At 36.5% G+C, this 10,631-nt stretch overlaps 1 pseudogene; it reads left to right on the top strand.

The window, feature by feature from the left end:
• Positions 1-7,395: 7,395 nt before the first annotated feature.
• On the top strand, positions 7,396-8,350 carry LOC125124622 (olfactory receptor 7A17-like; annotated as a pseudogene).
• The last annotated feature ends 2,281 nt before the right edge of the window (positions 8,351-10,631 follow it).

Genomic DNA, 10,631 nt, shown 5'->3' with positions numbered 1-10,631 from the left:
CCTCCTTGAATACAACAATAAAAACAAAAATGAACCCATGGGACCTAATTAAACTCAAAAGTTTTGCACAGAAAAGGAAATAATTAAAAAATGAAAGCCAACACACAGAATGAGAGAAAACATTTTCAAATAATTCAACTGGCAGGGGCCTAATCTCCAGTACAGAGGTTCATTTAAAAAAAGAAAACTAAATATAAAACTACCCTATGTTCGAACAATCCCAATACTGGGCATCTATTCAGAGAAAAGCATCAGTGTACAAAATAATGCACCTCAATATTCACTGCAGCACTATTTAAAATAGCCAAGACTTGGAAAAAAACTAAATGTCCATTGAAGGATGAATGGATAAAGATGATGTGGTATTTGCGTGTGTGTGTGTGTGTGTGTGTGTGTGTGTGTGTGTGTGTATACACGATGGAATACTACTCAGCTATAAAAAGAATGAAATAATTCCATTTGGAGCAATGTCTATGGACCAATAATTTATCATATTAATGAAGTAAGTCCTGGAGAGAAAGATGAAAAATATATCAAAAGATGTCACTTATATGTGGACACTAATAAAATGACACAAAAGAACATATTTATATAACAAAAACAGAATTCAAAAATTTAAAAATAAAACTTATGGTTACCAGAGAGAAAACTGTCTGCTGGAAGGATGAATTGGGAGGATAGGATTGACACATACACACTATTACATGTAAAATAGATAACTAACAAGGACCTACTTACAGCACAGCATAGGGAGGTCTACTCAATGTTCTATAATAACATATATGGGAAAAATGGATATATGTATATGTACAACTGATTCACTTTGCTGTATACTTGAAGCCAATATAATACTTTAAAGCAACTGTACTCCAATAAAATTAAAAATAAACAACAAAGCATTGTCCAAAAGCCATCAGGGAGTTCAGGGATTCTGAGATTTATATGATCATTCTCCTTTGTTGATGCCTACTTTTCTTCACCACAACCTGCTTGTGAGTAAACTGGCTTTGCTGCACATCAGGTGAGTGAACTTGAGTTCAATCCAGGAAACTTGTATCACAGGTTCTCTGCAGTCTCTTTGGGAGATATCAGGAGCTGTTGATCCTTGAAATAACAAAATACTTTAGGGGTCCACAGAACATAGTCAATACAGATTCCTTTGTTGCATAGAGGAGAAAAAATAGCTCAAGTTTAGGATAAATTGCAAGGAGGTTTGCACTAGCCTCTGGAAGGCAGGTGAGTTCATCAGGAGTGATTAAAACTGGACTCACTTGACTTCTAACCTGGTCTACTGGGAACAGAGTATCAGGAGGAAATATGTGGTCTTTCCCATGTTCCATAGGGAAATGATGTGTTTAAAGGTGGGAGTATCAATGGAAACAATGTCTAATGAATAGACAAGAGGAACTATAAATATCTCCTCTACTGAAGTCCCTCAGGCTATAAAATCTTGACCTGGAAGGGAAATTGCTGTTGCTTTTGGAGTCCTACATTTGGCTGGGTGGACAATACTTCACTCCTTCCTTCTGACCTACCTGGGATAAAAGTTTGAGACTTCACCATCACCCATCCACAAAAGAACTCAGATATGCACACAGAGACTTTGCTCTCATAAACCCCATCCAGATGAGTCTGGGAGTTAAAAAAGTACTGCAGGAAAGATTCATAGAGAATAGAATTGGCAAGATTTTATCTGAAATCCACTGTGAGCCTAATCAATCCACCACAGAACCAAGATATTAGCCATGTTTGTTTGCTAATTTGACTCATTAACATATAATTTATTTATCTTAAAAGAGATGTGTCTGTTCAACTCAGCAACTCAGGGGTCATTGTTGACAAGTGATGGCAATGGAAGTCCATTTGGGTGAGAATGAGGGAAGCATTTGGAGCACAAACTGGTTCCAATAAAATTAGAGCATATTACAGTAGTCTGCAGGTAAGAGGAATAAGAAAATTAGGTGTTGCAGTATGTGTAGTGAAATAAACACATTTTTGTCAGCTTTTAAAGATGGGATGGATATTAACTTTGTATCCTGCAACTTTACTGAATTCATTGATGAGCTCTAGTAGTTTTCTGGTAGCATCTTTAGGATTTTCTATGTATAGTTATCATGTCATCTGCAAATATGACAATTTTACTTCTTCTCTTTCCATATGAATACCTTTCATTTCTTTTTCTTTTCTGCCATGGCTAGGACATCCATAATTATGTTGAACAAAAGTTGTGAGAGCAGACATCCTTCTCATTCCTGATCTTAGCAGAACTATTTTAAGCCTTTCACTGTTAAGAACGACTTTTGTTGTGGTTGTCATATATGGCCTATATAAGATTACAAATATAAATTAAATTAAGGAAACAATTCCACGTACCATCACATTAATGAGAATAAATACCCAAGAATAAACATAACTAAAGAGGAAGAAGAGCTCTACTATGAAAACTACAAGATGCTGATGAAGGAAATCAAAGATGACAGACACAGAGGGAATGATACACCATATTCTTGACTGGGAAGAACCAATGTTTTAAAAATGACTATGTTGCTCAAGGCAATCTATAGATTCAAACCCCTATCAAATTATCAATGACTTTTTTTGCAGAACTGGAACATTTTTTAATTTGCATGGAAATAGAAAGGACCCTAAATAGCCAAAGCAATGTTGAGAATGAAAAATGGAGCCAGAGGAATAAATTTCCATGACTTTTACCTATACTACAAAGATACATCATCAAAACAGAATGGTACTGACACAGAAAGAGAAATACAGATCAGTGGAACAGCGTAGAAATCCAAGAAATAAATCTTGCACACATGGCCAATTACTCTTTGACAAAGGAGGCAAGAATATACAGTGGAGTCAATACAGTCTCTTCAATAACTGGTGCTGGGAAAACTAGACAGCGATATGTAAAAGAAATTAGAGCACTAACACCATACACAAAAATAAACTCAAAGTGGATTAAAAACCTAAATGTTAGACCAGATACTACAAAATTCCTAGAGGAAAACATAGACAGAATTCTTTTGACATAAATAGCCATAAACTACTTTTGGGTCTACTACTTAGATTAATAATAAATAAATAAATAAACAAACAACTGGGACCTAATTAAACAATACTTTTTGCACAGCAAGGGAATCTAGTAACAAAATGAAAAAACAAAACACAGAATGGGACCAATATTTGCAAATGAACTAACAATAGATTAATCACTAAAATATACAAACATCTCATGCAGATTTACATAAAAATACCAACCTACTTAAAAAATGGTCAGGGAAAAAAAGACATTTGTCCAAAGAAGATAAACAGATGACCAAAAAGCACATAAAAAGATGTTCAAAATCACTAATTATTACAGAACTATAAATCACAACTACAATGAGGTATGACCTCACTCCGGTCAGAATGGCCATCATCAAAAAGCTTTAAACAATAAATTCCGGGAGTGTGGAGAAAAGGGAATCCTCCTACACTGTTAGTGGGAATGTAATCACTATGGAGAACAGTATGGAGGTTCCTTTAAAAAAACTAAATATAGAACTAATATATCATCCAGAAATTCCACTCCTGGACATCTATCTGGAGAACACCATAATTTGAAAAGATATATGTGCCCCCAATATTCTTTGCGGTACAATTTATAATAGCCTAGACATAGAAGGAACCAAAATTTCCATCAACAGAAGATTGTATAGGGAAGATGTGGTACATATATACAGTGGAATATTACTCAGTCATAAAGACCATGCAATAATGTCATTTACAGCATCATGGATGGACCTAGAAATTATCATACTTAGTGAAGTAAGTCAGATGGAGAAAGACCAATCCTATATGAGATCACTAATATGAGAAATCTAAAGAATTTATACAACAGAACTCACAGAACAGAAACAGATAATAATTTCTAAACCAAACTGATGTTCACCAGATAGGAAACATGGTGGAGAGGATAAATTATGGGGTTGGGATTGATGTATACACACTACTTTATATGTTACAGGTAGGTAATTGGACCTACTGTATTACACAGGGAAATTTACTCAGCACTGCATGGTAGCTTGTATGGGAAAAGAATCTGGAAAGGAAAGGATATATGTATATGTAAAACTGCTTTACATTGCTTTATGCCTGAGTTTAAGATAACTTTGAAAGACAACTCTATTCCAATATAATTTAAAAATTTAAACATTGCTTTAAATATAGATATATAGACAGATGATAGAGAGAGAGAGAGAGAGAGAGAGAGAGAGAGAGAGAGAGAGAGAGAGAGAGAGAGAGATAGATAGATAGATAGATAGATAGATAGATAGATAGATAGATAGGAATGCAATCACTAGAAGCTTGTTGAATTAGAACTTGCATCTGAACTACAAAATTGGTGACTTGTATGCAGAAAGAATTTGGAGAAGTTCTGGTCTAGAATAACTTCACAGTGTTGACATTTGGGGCAGGATAAGTATTTCTGTTGGGTGTGGTCCTGTGGTTTATATGAAACTAGTAGCATCTCTTCAGTCATAACCAAATATTCTTGGGGAAAATCACATCCAGTTGAGAGAATTGTTGCTCCAGATTCAAGCACTGGGGGCATCATGACAGATTCTAGTCAAGATCCTATCCCTTACTGGGTCAGTGCCTTACAACATTAAATACCTCTAAGTCTCATTTCTAAAATAGAGGATAGAGTTTATAAAATTACCCACCTCTCTAAAAGAATTCTAAAGGAGTACATTTAAAAAAAATTAAATCTGTCAATCCCTACCATATACTAAGATAGTTTATGGTGTATTACATATCTAAATATGTCTCATAATTACAAACAATTTTATAATTAGAGACTAAATGACAGTCAACTTCTTCTGTAAGTATGAATCCTCTAATTGGCTTGGAAAAAATATCATATATCCAAGAAGTAAATAACATAAGGTTTTATATTAACATAAGAGCAAAAACTAAGAGCAAAGTTACCATACTTTTTGAAAATGGGGGTAATATTTTTAAAGAAATTTCAGGGGTCATCTCTCCCACCAAAGCTTTGAAGACCCAAGCGGACTGTTCAAGACAAATCCTCAATATACTTTTTAGAAAAATTGAACTCAGGAATGTGATAATGTGCTGGGAGGCTTAAAGCTTTGGAACAAGGAAAGTTCATGGAGAAGGGGCAATAAAAACTGAATTCACCTAGCTTATAATGTAGCCTCCTAGAGAAATAGCAGAAAAATTCCATCCTGTCCATACTAGTGTCTGCAAGGGAGATCATATAGTTAGTGGGTGAAGTAATAAGAGGAAAACAAGCCTAAGGTGCAGACATATGAAGCTGTAAATATATCTGTGCTGCAGTCCCTCAGCCTCTGCAACTTTTGCTTGGGCAGGACATGGCCCTTGCTGTTGCAGTCAAAGTCTGAATAGGAGCCCAATGCTTGATCTCCTCATGTTGTCTTGTTTTGAGAGAAAACTTTGGTCTGCATCACCAGACCAACTTCTGACTTCTGCAAGGAAGAAATTTTGACTTCTGCAAGGAAGACTTCCTCTCAATGTCTGCACATAGGTAAGTCCAAGAGCTGAGCATACACTGTAGGACAGGATCAGAGAGAATGGAAGCCAAGAATATGCACCTGAAGTCGCCTGAGCACCAATCTAGCACAGCTCAGATGCTTGAGATCACTCTAGTTTTTCGTGGCTTTTCTAATTATGTATTTATTTGTGATGCTGAAAAAGTGAACATTACACTCGGCAATACAAGGGTCAGCATTGACAATTAAATAGCATTCATGGAAGCTCAATTTGAAAAATGAATGGGAAGCATATACCACCTCCAGTAAAAGGAGAACCAAAGTCCAAGGATCTTATTAATTAACAAGAATAGACAAATAGGGAAAAGGCTCAGGAAGAAAGAAGATGTCTACCATGTCGTAGAAATTATACCCAACTTTGTATTTTGTATATTTTCCAACTTAGTTTATGCAATTGATTATGTTCTTCTTGGGGTATTCAATTGGTAAATTGTTTCATATCATAAAGATTGAACTGTGCACGACCAGTAGGGGAGAAGGAAAGGTCTTCTATCCCTCTAAAGATGTGAAACACTTTACAAATCCTGGAAAAAAAAACATTATTTTTCTAATCATCAAGAGGATGTTATTGGATTTGGAATGATGTCCAACTAAGGAATCTTTTCTTCATCACATTGTGTCAGGGGACATATGAGTTTATTAGCTTTATTATATTATTATCTTTTTCCCCCTAAAGTCCATATTCCATTTCATCTCTCTCCCTCTCTTTTTTTCCTCTCTGTCTATCTTAAAAAATTCTGTCTTTCTGTCTACTTAAAAAAATTCTTTCTATACTGAGCAGAAGTGGCCCTACTAAAAGTAATTTCAACTTTTTTGTTACCTGGGAACCTTATGAACTGGAACTTTATGTACTGTTTATATATTCTTTAGGTGAAAGGCAATCTGATATGACCATCTTGAGCTGTAACCACTCATGGAGTAAAGAGGTTGTTTTTGAATGAGAAATGCATGATAGTAACTCATCCCAGAATTCAACAAATAGATGGCACTGAAGGATGGCATCTTCTTTAATTCTTAGGATGCCTTTGCACCAGAATTAATAATATGCAGAGAAGAGCATGTGAACAAGAGATTCTCTCTGTACCGAAGTTGTAGCTGTAGCAGGGAGGCTACATTATCTCTCAACATCCTCTGACACCATCTCTCATCACTCCTCCTTTTGCTCATTCCTCTACACCTCTGGCTTCGTTGCTTGGATTTGAAGATATGAAACAAGAATCTTCTTTATGTCCTTTGAAGTGACCATTCCCACTGCCAGGCACACACTTCTCCTTATAGCATACTAGCTCTTTCTCTCTCTTCCTTGAAGTCTGTTCAAATATCACTTTGTTTGTTGGCCTTACCTGAACATTTGGTACAAATAACATCTCCTACCACTCTCTCCTTTACACCTGAATTTGTATTCTCCATGGCATCTGTCACCTTCTGACATGTTTCACAATATTTTTATTTGCATATCCTTTTTCATTATCCTTGGATTGTGGGATTTTTTTTCAGTACTCTATATTTATTATCAATATGTGCTTGGAACATAGTCTGTATGCAATATGTATTTCTCAAAAGCGTAGAAGAATTTCTTATTAAAATGATAAACACATCGATAATTCTGGCATATGTTAAAAATTGGACAAAAATTCCTAGTCAGAGATGAAATAGGGATTAATTCAAGGAGAGCTTATCTATATCCAAAATATTAAAATCAAATTCTTGATTGCAATAGGGAAATTGCCCCACTTAGGCTATATGCGCTATGCCCATTTGTGCAAAAATTAGTCATGTCATATTCTTTTCTCCTAGTAGTCACCTCCATCCTATGAAATAAGGGAACAAAACAGAAATGGCAAAATTTTTTCTCCTGGGACTTTCAAAGGAACCAGAACTGCAGCCCCTCATATTTGGGCTTTTCCTCTTCATGTACTTGATCACTGTGTTCGGGAACCTGCTCATCATCCTGGCTGTCAGCTCAGACTCTCACCTCCACACACCCATGTATTTTTTCCTCTCCAACTTGTCCTTTACAGACATCTGTTTCACCTCCACCACCATCCCAAAGATGCTGTGGAATATTCAGAACAAGAGCAAAGTCATAACCTTTGATGGCTGCATCACCCAGATGTATTTTTTACATACTGTTTGCAGGCTTAGATGACATTCTCCTGAGTGTGATGGCCTATGACAGGTTTGGGGCCATTTGCCACCCCCTGCACTACTCAGTTATCATGAATCCCCGACTCTGTGGACTGCTGGTTCTGATATCCTGGACACTGTGTGCTGTGTATTCCTTGTCACATACCTTAATGGTGTTGTGACTGTCCTTCTGCCCAGATTTGGAAATCCCAGCCTTTTTCTGTGAACTCCATCAGGTGGTCCAGCTTTCCAGTTCTGACACATTCCTCAATAACATGGTGATGTATTTTTCAACTATCCTGCTGGGTGGTGGTCCTTTTACTGGTATCCTTTATTCTTACTCTAAAATAGTCTCTTGCATAAGTAGAATCTCGTCAACTCAGGGAAAGTTCAAAGCCTTTTCTAAGTGTGTGTCTCACCTCTCAGTTGTCTCCTTATTTTATTGTACTGTTCTAGCTGTATACCTCAGCTCTTCTACTACCCAGAGGTCACAATCCAGTGCAATTGCCTCGGTGATGTACGCTTTGGTCATGCCCTTGATGAACCCCTTCATCTACAGCCTGAGGAATAAGGACATAAAGAGGGCTCTGTGGAGATTCTATTTGAAGCCAGATTCAAAGGCCCAGTTACCCTGGGTGTGATCTAGTGCTCTTATTGCATGGCTTATACCTCGGAACAAGCAATTGCGATTCTTTGATAATTGTCGAATAAAATTTGTTCCTTTCACTTGTTTCCTGAGATATTCATTTTTTTTTACTATTTAACTTTTCTATACAATTTCAGCATATCTTTTATTGGTTTTTTGCTTGTTTGTTTTATATATTAGGCCGTTTTTACTTTTTCCTACCTCAAAGCTTTCTTGACTTTTGTTTAGAAGTGTTTATAAATTTTCATTTCTTTGATAAGGCATATTACATTTATGTAGAATAATTACTTCTGAAATTAAATATATCCATATCAAATAATTGTCTCTTTTCTTTCTGAAAAAATAATCACAAGTTGCATTACTCATATGAAAAACATACAGATGACAACCAAAGCAAATTGTATTATTTTTAATTTGGTTTTATTAGTGGATATGGAAAAGGGACTAAAGTTATTATGAGGATGTTTAATTATGCAGTGGGTTTATGTCTCAATTCCTTGTGTTAGTTAAGGGTCAAGATTATATGTACATATAATTTTATGTCATCATGATCCAAGGATGGCTCACTGGAGAGCTTGGATGACTCTCCAGTCATGTGGTTCAGGGCTACAGTTTAAGGCAACAAACAGGTCTTCCAAGTTTCTTCTTATCTGGAATGGAAGCTAGTGGAGTCATTTTTTAAATGCAATTATCTGAAAAAAAACTTTAAAACAGAGTAATTATGAATGCTGTCTTTAAATATGAGAACAAATGCCTAGAATGAGAAGGTTGTTGTAATTTCTCTCAGTTTATTGACTTTTATTTTGCAATAGTTAACTATCGCTGCATTAGAACTCATCCTAATAACAAGTATTTACTACAATGGCTCTAGTATCAAGTGAGACTGTACTGAGAGGAGTTGTTCTCATCTTTGTTGGGTTGGGTGCTTCTTTAATGTACATGCACCTGCAAATCTCTATGTTGTAATTTGAAAATTCATCTCTGATGTTGTATACAGCTGTATTTTATTGCTTTCTTCACTACTATGTGGTAGTAGACTCCATTTATCTGTGTCTGTTAACTTAGATTTTATGTAAAAAAAAGTAGTTTATCATTCATAATGTCAGCATCATGGTAAATTAAAAACTCCCTTTGTCTTACTTCTTCAATATACTATTAGTAAAACATCTCTAACTAAAGAAAAGCTTCTCTGCCCAACACCTAAGGACACCAGAGATTCATACAGTCATACATCTGAAGGTGGGTGAATTTTAACACATAAAGGGAGGTAGAAGCAGGGGAACAGTAGAAATAGTGCCCCTGATCCCAGTTCCACTGCTGAGGAAGTTGAGCCAATAGCACCAGAAAACATGGTAGCACTGATAGAAGTGGCACACATACTAGCCTTCTGGATGCAGTAGCACCTACAGCCATAGGGAACCATGCAGCAGGGTCATTATTGCCTTTAACCCAGGTCAACCTGGATGTGGTAATATTGCCCACCATCTTGGAGTCCCCCTCCCACCCCCAGCAGAGAAGCCATCCCTAGCATGGACTATCATGGCAAAACTGGCTGGGGCTTGGGACCTGCGACCCTTACTGCACTGCTTACACCTGGACAAATGCCTCCTACAGCAACAAAATACAAAGAAACTATAAGAGAATAAAACTATAAGAGAATAAAAACAACTGAGTGTATGCACAGTTGCAGCTAAATCTGAACAAGATATAAAAAGACCAAAAACCACACTGCCACTTCTGAAGAGCCGAGAGGTAAAGCAGGGTACTGTGCATGAACTCTGCATACAGCACCACTAAAGGGGTGGCAAGACCACCTAAGCCACCCCAAAAGCCCAACCCCTAGATCTGTCCCTAACCTAACCCTATGTAAGGAACCAGCTCATGGCCAACCCTCACAGAGAGTGAGAAGGGGAAGCTGTTCCATAAAAAAGGAATAGAATAATGGCATTTGTTGCGACATGGATAGACCTATAAATTATCATGCTAAGTGAAGTTAGTCAGGCAGTGAGACACAAATATCATATGCTATCACTTATATGTGGAATCTGAAAAAAAAAAGGATGTAATGAACTTATTTGAAGAACAGAAACTGACTCACAAACTTAAAAACTTATGGTTACCAAATGAGACAGATTGTGGATGGGATGGGATGGGGGTTTGGGATGTAAATGTTGTTTTTTTTAATATTTATTTATTTATTTATTTATTTATTTATTTATTGTCTTTTTGGGGCTGCACCTGTGGCATATGGAGATTCCCAGGCTAGGGGTCCAATC

This window comes from Phacochoerus africanus, chromosome 4, assembly GCF_016906955.1.
Source record: "Phacochoerus africanus isolate WHEZ1 chromosome 4, ROS_Pafr_v1, whole genome shotgun sequence".
Classification (NCBI taxonomy): Eukaryota; Metazoa; Chordata; class Mammalia; order Artiodactyla; family Suidae; genus Phacochoerus; species Phacochoerus africanus.
The sequence above is the reverse complement of the archived record's forward strand: the minus strand, read 5'-3'. Positions and strand labels throughout refer to the sequence as shown.